At 45.4% G+C, this 12,090-nt stretch overlaps 1 protein-coding gene across 1 annotated transcript in view; it reads left to right on the forward strand.

Annotated features, from left to right (window-relative positions):
• NOTCH2 (notch receptor 2) overlaps positions 1 to 12,090 on the forward strand; it is a 124,895-nt gene that overhangs the window by 35,004 nt on the left and 77,801 nt on the right. The window lies entirely within an intron of this gene.

Below are 12,090 nucleotides of genomic sequence, written 5' to 3' on the forward strand. Positions count from 1 at the left end.
TCCTTGGATTAAAAGCATGCACCACCAAACCAAGCTACATTTCTTACTGATGGCACATGGCTTTTTACTTCAGACATTTCAGTGATAAGGTATATTCATTCTCTTTATACCAGGGAAATAAGATGTGAAACTAGGAACATGTTGGCCCTTTTTCTTGTGTCCTTGTGACAGTTCCCCCTAGATTCTTACCTTAGGATCTACATTCTTTAATGTCATAAGATTTTCAGAAAGATTATCAGAAACAGTTTTCTTCAGCAAAGTGAAGATCTTTTAAACTGTGCTGACAGTCAAACTTGACATTAGTTTGTTTGGATTGGAATTAAGGTAGCATCAGAAATAGAAGTTATATAACTGATTGTGGCTACTCACTTGGGTTTTATCCAGGAAAACAAAACTGACATGGGGGAGATGCTGAGGGAGGTGTTCCATACCTCTACTGGCCACCACAGTTTGTGTCTTTGCAGCATCTGCTGTGTGGTTGCTCACTCTGTTCCAATACTAAGCTCTCTGATGGTCTTAGCTCAGTGTGTCACCTGCTGAGCCTTTTCTTAGTAGAAGGTTCAGATGCCCGACTCTGGGCATGTTTGTGTAGCTAATACCTAGCATGGTGCCTGGTATGCCGGGACTGTAGGGCGAAGTGTTGTGTCTTGTGCCTTCTTCAACAGCGGTGGTTCTCAGCCTTCCTACTGCTGTGACCCTTTGACACCGCTCCCCACGTGTGGTGACCCCCCATAAAATCATTTCATAGCTGTAAGTTTGCTACTGTTACGAATCATAAGGTAAATAAGTATCTTATCTGTGTTTTCCAGTGGCCTTAGGCGGCCCCTATGAAAGGGTTGTTTGACCCCAAAGGGTACTAGGAAGCTTTCAACAGATACCTATTTACCTCAAGTAGGGCACTGAGACAAGAATCAAGAATGGGGTGCCACCACTTTAGCTTAGCTAGTCCACTGGGCTTCCTTGTCGGAGCACAGGCAACACAAAGACCATCTTTCATACCGAAAAGCCCACCAGCATGGTGACAAGATCTAGACAGCCTTAAGTCACCAGTTTGCAGGAGGTAAGCCTGCTCTCCCCACCAGCTGATGGCTGTTTTTGTAACCCTGGAGCAGGGCTTTGCAAATCCTCTGGGTTCCAAGCTTCTTGTGCCTTGTGAGTTTCATTAGCTGGATCTTACCACCCCCTCCTACCTTGGTACGGTAAATGTTTCAGTTGGGAGGAAGCAGCCACACACGCACCTCGATTAAAAAGGCCCATACACGCAGAGTTCAGCCCATACCATCATTTCCATGTTTCTATCTGTTTATCCTAACAAGATTGATTTCCCCTCTGGGAATCGTACTTGCTTTGTGTAACATTGGCCTGGTGGAGAGGCAAGCTGGTTGGATGAAATTGGGTTTAATGACTTATGCAGGGGGAGTGTCACATAGGTTTTAAATGCTGGTCTGTATATGGTCTGATGTGAGAGAGACAGCTTCAGGGAGGACAGTGTCTGAGCACTGGAGAGGACATTAAAGTTCTCTTTTAGGGAGAGAGGCAGTTGCTAGCCTCAGACTTGAAGCATGACCAGGGAGGTGTGGTTGCATCAGCTTCAGGAAGAAACCCTGCACAATGACGAACACGCTAGAAGTGCTGTCAGCCTGGGTCTAGCTGTGGCAAACACCTTTTGTCCCAGTACTTGGCAGGCACAGTAAGGCCAATCTCTGTGGGTTTAAGATCAGCCTGATGTACCTTTCAAGTTTCAGGGTCACACAGCAGTGGAAGTAAGTTTGGAAAAGGAGGAGTAAGGGAAGCCGTCAGCAGAGCGGAAAGAGTGCTCTCCTCACTAAAGTGTCCACAGAGTTCTCAGGAGCAGGGTGGGCATGACTGAACACAGGAGAGTGGGGCTGAGCACATTGCTCTAGGTGCTATACGAACCTCTGTCTCCTCAGCATCATTCTAAGTAACAATGGTGTGCACCCACAACACTTCTCAGCATCCCTTCACCACCCCCAACCTGAGAGACAAGGCATGCCAGTTTGTTCAGTAAATATTTTCACAAAAGAGTACGTAAGTATTCCAACACTTAGAGGATTATGAAAATTACACCAGACGCACAGGGCATGTGATTGTCTCCCCCCCCCCCCCCCCCCCCCCCCCCCCGAGGTTGCTTAGTGGATTAAGGAAACAGAGTTGAAGCCAAGTTTCTTTTGTAGGGGGTAGGGTGGGAATTGGGAGAACTGTTTTACAGTGGAAGGTATCCCAGAACCTTAAGGTGGCATTATGCTGCTGGTTCAGCTAAAACCTAATGATTGTTTATAGCACTTATAGAAACCCTCGATAAGATCGCATCGACAGATGCGGATAAGCACCTTCAAAGATGGGGTTTGTGCACAGTCCAACTGTGTGTTTTCCCCCTTCTCACTGTGATGAGCCCAAGGACCCTGTCAGATTGTAATGCCAGGCGAGGGGAACCTGTGCAGTCTTGCATAAAACTCAATTACTGCTGCTAAGTAGTTGCTGTCAGCTCTTAATAAAGTCCTCTCACTACCGAAAGTTAAGACATTCTATTCTCTCGCTGTCCTACTGGGAGGTGTAAATATATAATTAAGTTTGGATGTAATTAATCACTTTTGGGTTGTTTGTTCCAAGCTTTCAAGTATAAACCACCTCAAATCCCATTTTGATTAAAAATCATGGGCAGCCCATGCTTGCTAGGATGCCGGTGTGGGTGGGGTCATGAGTTAGCCAGCTCACGATGCTGACTGTGAGGACACATTTATCCTCTGTTGTACACTGGCTGGGTGCCAGTGCTTCTGCCTGCTGCTCCTTGTCTGGACTATGGGCTTGGATTTGCTTTCCTTTACTCTTTTACCCGACAGCCTTTGACACTAGATGGCACATTTGGAGTGTTTGTCCCAGTAGAGTTTTGTGGGAGTGGGTACGTTCAGTCCCCATGGGTCACTTTGATCCCGTTAAGGCGATGTTAGGCAGATTCACTTCTGTTTTACCCTTGGTGCTAGGAGGTGGCCCACATAGCAAAAATGTGACCCTTCAGAGGACTCCTGTGGAGTGTGAGGGACTGACCAAGCCTGGGATGTTTTTATCAAGCCCCTCTACTTCGGCAGACTTGAATTCTAAGGAGGAACCGCCTGTCTAGTCTTCGAAGCCATCCAACCCTCTCTCTTGGGTTTTGTATTCTTCTGCACAGTCAGAAGCCACTGAAGAAGTCTTTACAGAGTTTCGTCAGACTTTGAACTCCTCCTCCCAGGTCTCTGTCTTCTCTGAGGGTTTGCCTTTCGGATTCCATTTACCTCCATAGCTCCTAGTGCCCCTGCCTTGCTTCTGATAGAAAGACATCCAGCGCCAGTTGCTTTTCTCTGTAGAGCAGCTTGCAGAGGGAAGGCAGCTAAATGTGGGCTTCTCCCTGCTTCTGTGCCCTCTCACGTCCTGTGCTCCTTGTCATTTTCTCAAATGCTTTTAATATTTCACCCCGACTTTATAGTTGTCATGAACAAGAAAGTTGCTCTGGTGCGATGGTTGTTGTCGTTGTTTGTAAGAGTACAGACTGGAATCGTGAAGGGTCCTTCGTCATCGGTCACCATGGACGAAGTGCCTAGCACAGTACTGGGAAGTGGAAAAGGCACACGAAAAGCCACACAATGGCAGAGGTTCCTGAGGATGGGTGCTTGCTCCTAGGAACCTCTGGTTTGCATAAAACTTATTCATAGTGCAAAAGCTGTGCCTCATCTTATCCACTCCTGTCCCCAGCTGCAGTAAACACTATTTTCTCTGCTAGGATTAGGAGTGATGTTGGTGGTCCAGGCATCTGAAATCCATCCAAGGAACTGGGCGGTTTGCCTTCATTGTTAACACAGTTAGGTATCTCCCCCAGAACTCAGCTCTTAGTGGAGGCTCCAGCCTAGGGCTTGTGCCTCGGTGGTGCTCTCACAAGGGCGTGTGCCATTGTGGCCAGCTCAGCACTAGTCCCTTTCATCGCCTTCTCCCGAGTGCATGCTCTGCTGTGAAGGGAAGCTGAGGACCAGAGCCATGGAGTGGACTGTCCACTGGCCAACCGCTTGCTTGTGTTTCTGTTAAGCTGGCCCCACCAGCCCAGTTCCTTCATGCTGGGTGCCCTAGCTCTCAGCATCGTGCAAGCATAGGTTCTCTCGGAAGCGCTAGCAGAGCCAGCCATATCTATGTAGTGTCATTATTTTCTGTGTCCTCTTTTTGGCATCTCTCCGACATTAAGTGAAGAGTGGTATCTTTGGCTTATTCAAAAGCTTTCACAGGGCGTGTTTCTTCTCTTTTTCTTCGAGTGGTGTTTAAGAATGATTAGCTCCAGTTACTTATTATACAGACGAGTGATGACTCAGTGGTTAAAAGCACCTGCTGCTCTTGTAGAGGATTCAGGTTTGGTTTCAAGCACTTAGATGAGGGCTCACAACCATCTGTAACTCCAGTTCTAGGGGACCTAGAGCCATCTCTGGCCTCAGAGCCCACCAGCTTGCAGGTGGCACAGAGATGTACATAGAAGCGAGACGCACCTACATAAAGTAAAAATAAACACATCAACACAAAGAGTGACGTACTGCCAGTTTGCTTGTGTGCACCATAGGCCCCACATGCACCGCTCCAGTCTGCGGTGATAGTTGCAGTTTGTTGATACTGTTCTGTTACTTCATACTTTGTAAAGTCATCCATTACCAGTTCACTGGGTGACTTCAAACAGCCCCGAGCAGCCCTGCAGGACTGTTGTGAGGTCGGGAGAGAAATAAAGTCAGGCAGGAGATAACTGAATCTAGTCTGGAGAGCCACAGCCTCAGGGGTGGAAGTCAGGGCACTGCTTGAAAACTCATCCTCCATCAGCCAGAGATACCTTTGTGTCATAGTTCAGAGTATCAAAATTAATGCAAAAAATGGTGAAAAGAATCCCAGCATTCTAAATGGGATTAACCATACTTCTTATTGCCTCAGGCTTCAGTGTGGCTCAGCCTGGTGCTTGTGAGGGGATTAAGTTTTGGAAGAGCCCTGTCTGGTAACATGCAGGGAACATAGATTTCTATGCTGGATAGACTCAAGTGTGAGCCTACTTCCTGCTAGCAATTGTATCTTTGGCAATGTAACTGCTATGTATTGCTACAGCGTGAGCTCACGGTTGTTCTGGGCTGGGATCTGCCATAAGTTCCGCTGTTTATATGAACTGCATGTTAGGTTCTCGCTTTATCAGTCAGCATATGGATGCTCAGGGACTTTGGATAATTTGCCCAAGATCTTAAAACTTTGTTTTTTTTTTTAACTGATTTGAGATGAACTCTTAGAAAATGTGCTCTCATTTCTCTCATTTTACCTATCAATAAAATGGGACCAAATTGCATATTAAAGTGAAAGCTCAAACAAGACCTCTCAAAGGAAGTGTGAAATATGTGACTGCTAGAATATGATTAAATCTCTGCTTTTATTAATTAAGGTTTATGCATTTATTTACTTATTTATTTTTATGTGTGAGTGTGCATGTGCTTTGGCATGTCGAGGTCAGAGCACAACTTGCAGGAGCCAGTTCTTTCCTATCATGTGGACCCAGGGTGAACTCAGGTTGTCAGGCTTGGCAGCAAGCTCCTTTATCTGCTGTGCCTATTTTCTGCCTTTTAATAATGCCTGATTTGAAAGTAGAAATAGTGGTTTTAGGTAGACCTCAGCATCTCACTTATCCATTTACTACTGGCTTCTAGCTAGTCAAGGCCACATGGGTGAGCCTCTGCTAGTGCCTTTTGCCATTATGTAGATGAAATGTAAGAAAAAGGCATGAAGTGGGGGGTGGGAAATATTGCTTGTGAGTGACAAACAGAAACCCCATGGGCCTCCCCATTTCCTGACTGGGGACTAGCAGGTCCAGAGCGGTTTTATACAGCTGTGACACTGGGGTGGGTGCAGCCCAGTGTCTTCTGGGAGGTTGCTGCCAGCACAGGACCACTTGTTAAACGTGGCACTTGGTGTTTGCACATGAATTACCCATGTATGTAGGTGTGTCCATCAAGGCTGTACCTGGTCTAACAGTGCCATCCCAAAGTGAGTCAGAGTCCTTTGAGCTGTGAGTGGGCTGGAGGAGTCCTCCGTTAGGGTCTTGATCACCAGTACCCCATGTGCTTTCCAAATCCTCTTTATGCGTTAGGCTGAGCCAGCGCTGTTTGGTAGGGAAGTAGAAGGCCATCCATAGTTTCCGTCTGAATCCCTCTGCCTGTCTTGGGTAGCTGCCAGTAAATTAAATCAATTAATTTTGGCTCACAAAGCTGCCATTAATAGATTGGAATTTAGCTCAGCTTCTTTGAACACAGCCTCCAGGTTAACCATAATCCTGTGTGAAGTTGCTCATTGTTCAATCGTAGCCTGCCAGCACCATCGCTTCATGTAGGAACCCCCTTGACCCCCCACTTCTCTTCCCTGGGAAGCAGAATGAGAAATATTTCTCTTTCTAGAGAAGCTTAATTAAATTCATTTTTGTTTTGCCTATATTTGCCCTTAATCAAAACTGAATGGAAATAAAATTATGTAAAGCTCTCCAAGCTTATTTTGGTAAATAGCATAAATATGTTTGCTCAGGAGTTGGAATTCCCAGAAATGAGACTGGGTGTCTTGTCTCCCCCTTGCTGCATGCACACATGTCCATGTGAGTGTACATGCATGTGCACATGTATGAGGATGGTGTGTTGTTTCTGTGTCTTTATAATTTGAGTTCTATTTTCTACCCAACTGTATGCAAGGTAAATTAATATTTCCCTTCAATTTCACTACACTTTCTAGATCCTATTTGTCTACTGGGTCTAAGGTCCTTGGACAGGAACATCAGGCTTCCTCTTCTGACGCTGTAGCTTCTGTTCAATATGCTCCTTTCAGAAACAGTCCACATTGTCTTTATGAGAAGGACTTTAGGAAAGAGGAGCCAAGGCAAGGGCAGCGGTGATGGCTGACGTTGCTCAATGACTACAGAATTGCACCCTTCCTCCTGCTTCCTCTCCTGTAGGAAGAGCAAGTTCCTGAGAACATCATTGCCTGCCTTGGAATCTAAGTGGTACCAGAACCCCTTAATTCCAGTCTCCTGTTCCATAGAGGAGCTTCCTCTGCTTGACTGTTCGTACTTCTCAGTATCTCTGTCACACAAGGCAACGGCAGACTGTCTGATTCAGATATGGGCTGGCAAGGTCCCAGAGGACTGCCTCCACACAAGACAGTCTTCTCAGGCCTTTCTGTGTTGGGTTGTGTGAATGGACCCAAAGGCCCAAATGTGTCTCCATCTTCTTTTCCTGTCCAAATTGTAGTTGATGTGATGTTTCACTGAACCAGTGTGTGGATCAGTCGGGTATAAAGGGACAGCTGAGTGGTTTGGACAGATATCCTTTCCGCACAGGCCAGCATGAGCTGTGGAGGTGGAGTGTCTAGCGTGCAAAGCTGGGGAAAGGGCCCAGGCACAGGAAGAGAGGGCAGCTGGCAGCAATTACCTCCCTTCCTTTGACTTTCTGACTCATTGTGTTGCTAGACAGTGTAGCCAGGTAACTTGTGGCCCCACATTAGGCAAGAAACTAAGTTCAAGAGTCTCAGAAGCTAAGAGAAAAGAATGGTTTGTGTAGAGGGTGTGAAACAAGAACAGAGACAGCGCCCGGGCACTCTGTTAGCTGAGAAGCCAGGTATCTCACAGTCCCGTCTTCTGCCCAGCATCCCACTGGCCAGGTCCAGCTCATCTTAGGGATCCAGAGGGAGTGGGTATCTGTTAGCCAAGTCTTCGGTTACCCCAAATTAGCTCATGTCCTTTACTGCTTGCTTCCTCTAATTATATAGTACATATCCAAACCCCCAATTATCCAGAATAGACCAGGCTGCCTGCTCCGTGTGGAAAACATTTGACAGTGGTTATGATTTTCTTGCCTAGACCTTGGCAGTGCCTCAGCCGTCTGGCCCTTTAAGATTATGAAACCCTGGTGCTTGTGTAAGTCAGGCACATCTTGAGGAATTTCTTCATTGGGCAGCTTGCCTCTTTGAAACCTTAGTCATTCTGAGCAGTACCCCAAAGAACCTCCTTGACTCTAATTTTTTTTGCTACAGTTCTATTTGTATATAATATTTGTGGTGTCTGACTCTAAGTCTCTTATTGCTGAAACTCATGCCTGTGAATGTCTAGGTCACTCCTTTAAACCAGACGGCCCTTGATTACCAATGAAAGGTGTATCATTTCCTTCCAGGCAAAGACCGGCACTGATTGTCAGCTTGTAAGATGCCTCTATGTACATCTCATGGATGAGCTTTACTTAGCCTTTCTACGTTGGTGTTGGTGGTGTTTTGTTTTGAAGACAAGGTCTCTCTCCATAGCCCTGCCTGGAATTGACTGTGTAGATTAAGCAGGCTTTGAACTTGGAGATCCACCTATCTCTGCCTCTGCTGGGATTAAAGGCTTGTTCTACCACACCCATCTCCTCAGGTTTTATGGGCGTTAATGCCAACTAAGTTGTGATCTGGGAGCGGGCAGGAAAGGCCTTCACACTGAGTTGAAGGATTGCCTGAAAGTGTGTTCTGGAGATTTACCTAAGGGTTGATTCCCTGTGAGGTACTCTTCCCAGACCACTGTCTCCCATACATGTCAGTCATTAAAATACTTCCTGTAACTTACCTGTCCGTCATGAGATTTTCTTCTGTGCTGAAGAAAGCAGGCTGCCACGCTGGCATGGGGGTTTGGTAAAGATGCCAAGGCCTGGAAAGGGACAGAGGTTCTTTGGTCCTTTGCATTTCCTACTGGTGCCCTTATTGTTTGAATACATTGTTAGGTCTGTTTTGCTTGGTTTTCACTTCCTTATGTTTCCTGTGAGGGCTTAGCTCAAAGTGAGGCCTGAGCAACAGTTCGTTTACACAAGCATCCACAGGCTCCTTGGAGAGATAGTTAGGCACCATGAGGGTGGGATTCTTGCCTAAGGAGTGGGACTTGGAGTCCTTACATCCTAGAAGGGTGCTGAAGGAGTTAAGTGTCAGCATTGAGGTCACCATGTTTAGGAGGAGGTTAAAGGCACATTAGAGTCCTTCCCACACATTGTGTTTTATATATGACGAGCTGTTGCAGAATTTAACCGAGTGAATTACTCTGTATTACATGACTGACTAGAATATAGATAGGGATTCAGTTATTTCTCTTGACCCCATTAGGCAAGCTGGATATCTTACTTTTTTTTTTTTTTTTTTTAAGTTCATGGTAGCAACCCTTTAAGAACTGATGTGGGCAAACGTGTATTATCATGGAAGCAGAACTTAAAAACAACAACAGAAAATTGGTTTTTTTGTGGAACAGTTAGGAAGTATAGGCATTTTAATTTTTTGAAATTCAGTGATTCCAAACAATGTGGAGATCATACTTCTCAGTGAGGTTTGTGTCCCTGGAACTCCAGGACTGTGAACAGAACCGAGGTGACCTGTACAATTTTACAGCGGCTGTTGGAAATTGGTCTAGCATCTTACTTTTAGAAAAGGTTTGTTTTTATGTTATGTGTTAGAGGGCCTTGCCTGCATGTGTGAATGTACTCTGCATGTGTGCTGTGGGGTCCTGAAGGCCAGAGTGGGCATCAGATTTCCCGAGGCAGAGTAACAGGGTTGTGAGCTGCCAGGTGAGTTCCAGGAACTGAATTCCGGTCCTCCACAAGAGCAGCAAGTGCTCATGACTGCTGAGCCATCTGTCTAGAACCAAGCATCTTATTTTTAACACAAGGAAGACTGAGGATCAGACAGGTAAGGTGATTGTTCAAGGTTTTCTATCCAGCTGCAGAGCCAAGGCTTGTCTGAAGAAAGGACTGTGGGTGTGGCTTCCTGAATCCCCTGGCAAGGTGTTTTTAAAACCATGTGCTAATTACACTTGCATAGTCATTCAGATAGACAAAAACTCACTATTGTTAGATACACAGGGTTGTGTACATTTACACACATATGTTTTATATATGACAGATTTGGATTGTGTATAAAACACGTGCCTATACTTGCGAATGCACCCAAGCCCACAGAGTCTCCCGTAGAACAGTCTTGACAGCTACCGGGCAGTGTTTTCAGTGGCGTGCCGGGGAGAGTGTACGTGTATCTGTAGTGGCTTTGCCCACGTGTCTAGTCAGTGAAGCACCTCCCCAGAAATGTTGGAGAATGTGAGTTGTGTCGTGTGTTCCCGTCTCTGCTGTACACAGACTTTGCTTACACTCAGGAGACTGCACTTGGGCTCCGTCTGGAAGATTCAGCCTGGGCCAGTTCAGCTCAGGGTTTGCTGAGCTTGTTGCCACGATCCCTAAAGTGTTTCTTCACATGTTTTTGCTTTGGGTACAGTTGAGTGATAGGTTCAGCATGTCTGTTGGATGTTTGGTGTCTGTAGTAGATCACAGAGCACTATAAGAGCTCAGATAATTTTTACTCTCAACAATTGATCCCCCCCCCCCCCCCCCCCCCGTCAGGCCAGGGTCCTGTTTTTAAGAGGAGTCGTGGTTAATAGACGACACATTTAGGTTAGGAACCATAATTACTGTGCAGATGTCCATTGTTTTAGGTATTTATTTATTTATTTTGGTGTTGGCAACCAATCTGGAGTCTTACCCTTGTCAAATGTTCTACCCATGAACCATACTCAGCTTTTGCCTTTAATTTTCTCTATACCGATGGTTTGCCAACTGACAATGATACTACACACACTTCATAATAACTGATTCTCAACTGGCCTGGTTTCTATAACCCCATTTTATTTTTCTCCTTTTTCTTCTGCTCTGGTCTTAGGAGTAAAAGCAAGGGACTCACACATGGGACTTAAGGGTTCTACCAACTGTGTATTATCTCTAGCAGAAATTGCCTTTTTTTTTTTTTCCTTTTTTACTCTGTTTTATTTTATGTTTATGAGTACACTATAGCTGTTTTTCAGACACACCAGAAGAGGACATCAGACCCCATGTAGATGGTTGTGAACTACCATGTGGTTGCTGGGAATTGAACTCAGGACCTCTGGAAGAGCAGTCACAGTGTTCTTAACCGAGGCGTCATCTCTCCAGCTCCAGCAGAAATGGCTTTATTTGTAGTAAACAAGAGTTCACCTAAACTGTAAGCCTTTCTGCCTTTATAATGATGTCAGTGATGTCCTGCCCTCAGAGCAAGTGTCAGCAGGCTTTCTTAAAATGCTAGGTAGCACTTCTTTTAGGCCAAGAGTCAAGCTAACAGTTCTGTGTCACTCTATGCTGCTAGTGAGATAGTTCCTGAGCATAGATGGTAGATTTCTCCCGAGGACAAGAGTGTGCCAGCCCACCTTAGGGCACAGGAGCCATTGGAAATGTCCTATTTTCCCAGGAATGGCAGGTGTCAGAAGAGCCACATGTTTGTTCTTGTTTTAATGTGCAGTGAAGTACTTGAAGCAGAGGAGCTGAGGTCACTACAGTGAACTTCACTTGATCCCTCTGCTGCCCGCCTTTGGTTGGTGTCCTCTCCAGTTGACATGGTCTGTGTCAGTTATAGCCAGGGTTTCTACTAAATTCATGAGGAGCATCACTCAAAGAAGTGAATATCACACAGTTTTCTTTGGCAAATAATTGTTCTCATTACCATCAAAGTAGTAAATGTTGGTGTAAATGCCACAAAGTTTTCTTTTGTGTGGACAAGTTTTGGGGTTAGGTGTTGTGACAGTGATGGTTTTAATAGTTATGTTTACTCTTAAAAGTGTCTTGAGAAGTGTGCAGTTAAGCCTGGCAGAGCTGGTGCAGGCTGGTATCTGGTTCTGGGCACAACAATGTAGCATGAGTCTCTTACACAGTCACACCAATCTCTGCTGTATGTGAGAGTAGGAGGGTTTGTGTACAGCAGAGATACATATGAGAGCTGAGTAACTGTATATGTATATATATTTAGGAAAACGTGATTTAAAGAAATCCATTCCATATGGAGTAGGACAGCTTTAAATAGTCTTGGGTTTATTAAGGTTAAGAGGTAGGTACTCTGTGTATCAAGAATCTTAATTAGCTTAAAGATAATTTAGGTAAATAGCTCAACCCAGTGGTTCCCAAGCTTTCAGTGTAATTGAAGTCTGGAGTCTTTAAGTTGTAAAGATTATGTGGACCCTTG

This window comes from Micromys minutus (assembly GCF_963924665.1).
Source record: "Micromys minutus genome assembly, chromosome: 4".
In the NCBI taxonomy this organism is placed as follows: domain Eukaryota; kingdom Metazoa; phylum Chordata; class Mammalia; order Rodentia; family Muridae; genus Micromys; species Micromys minutus.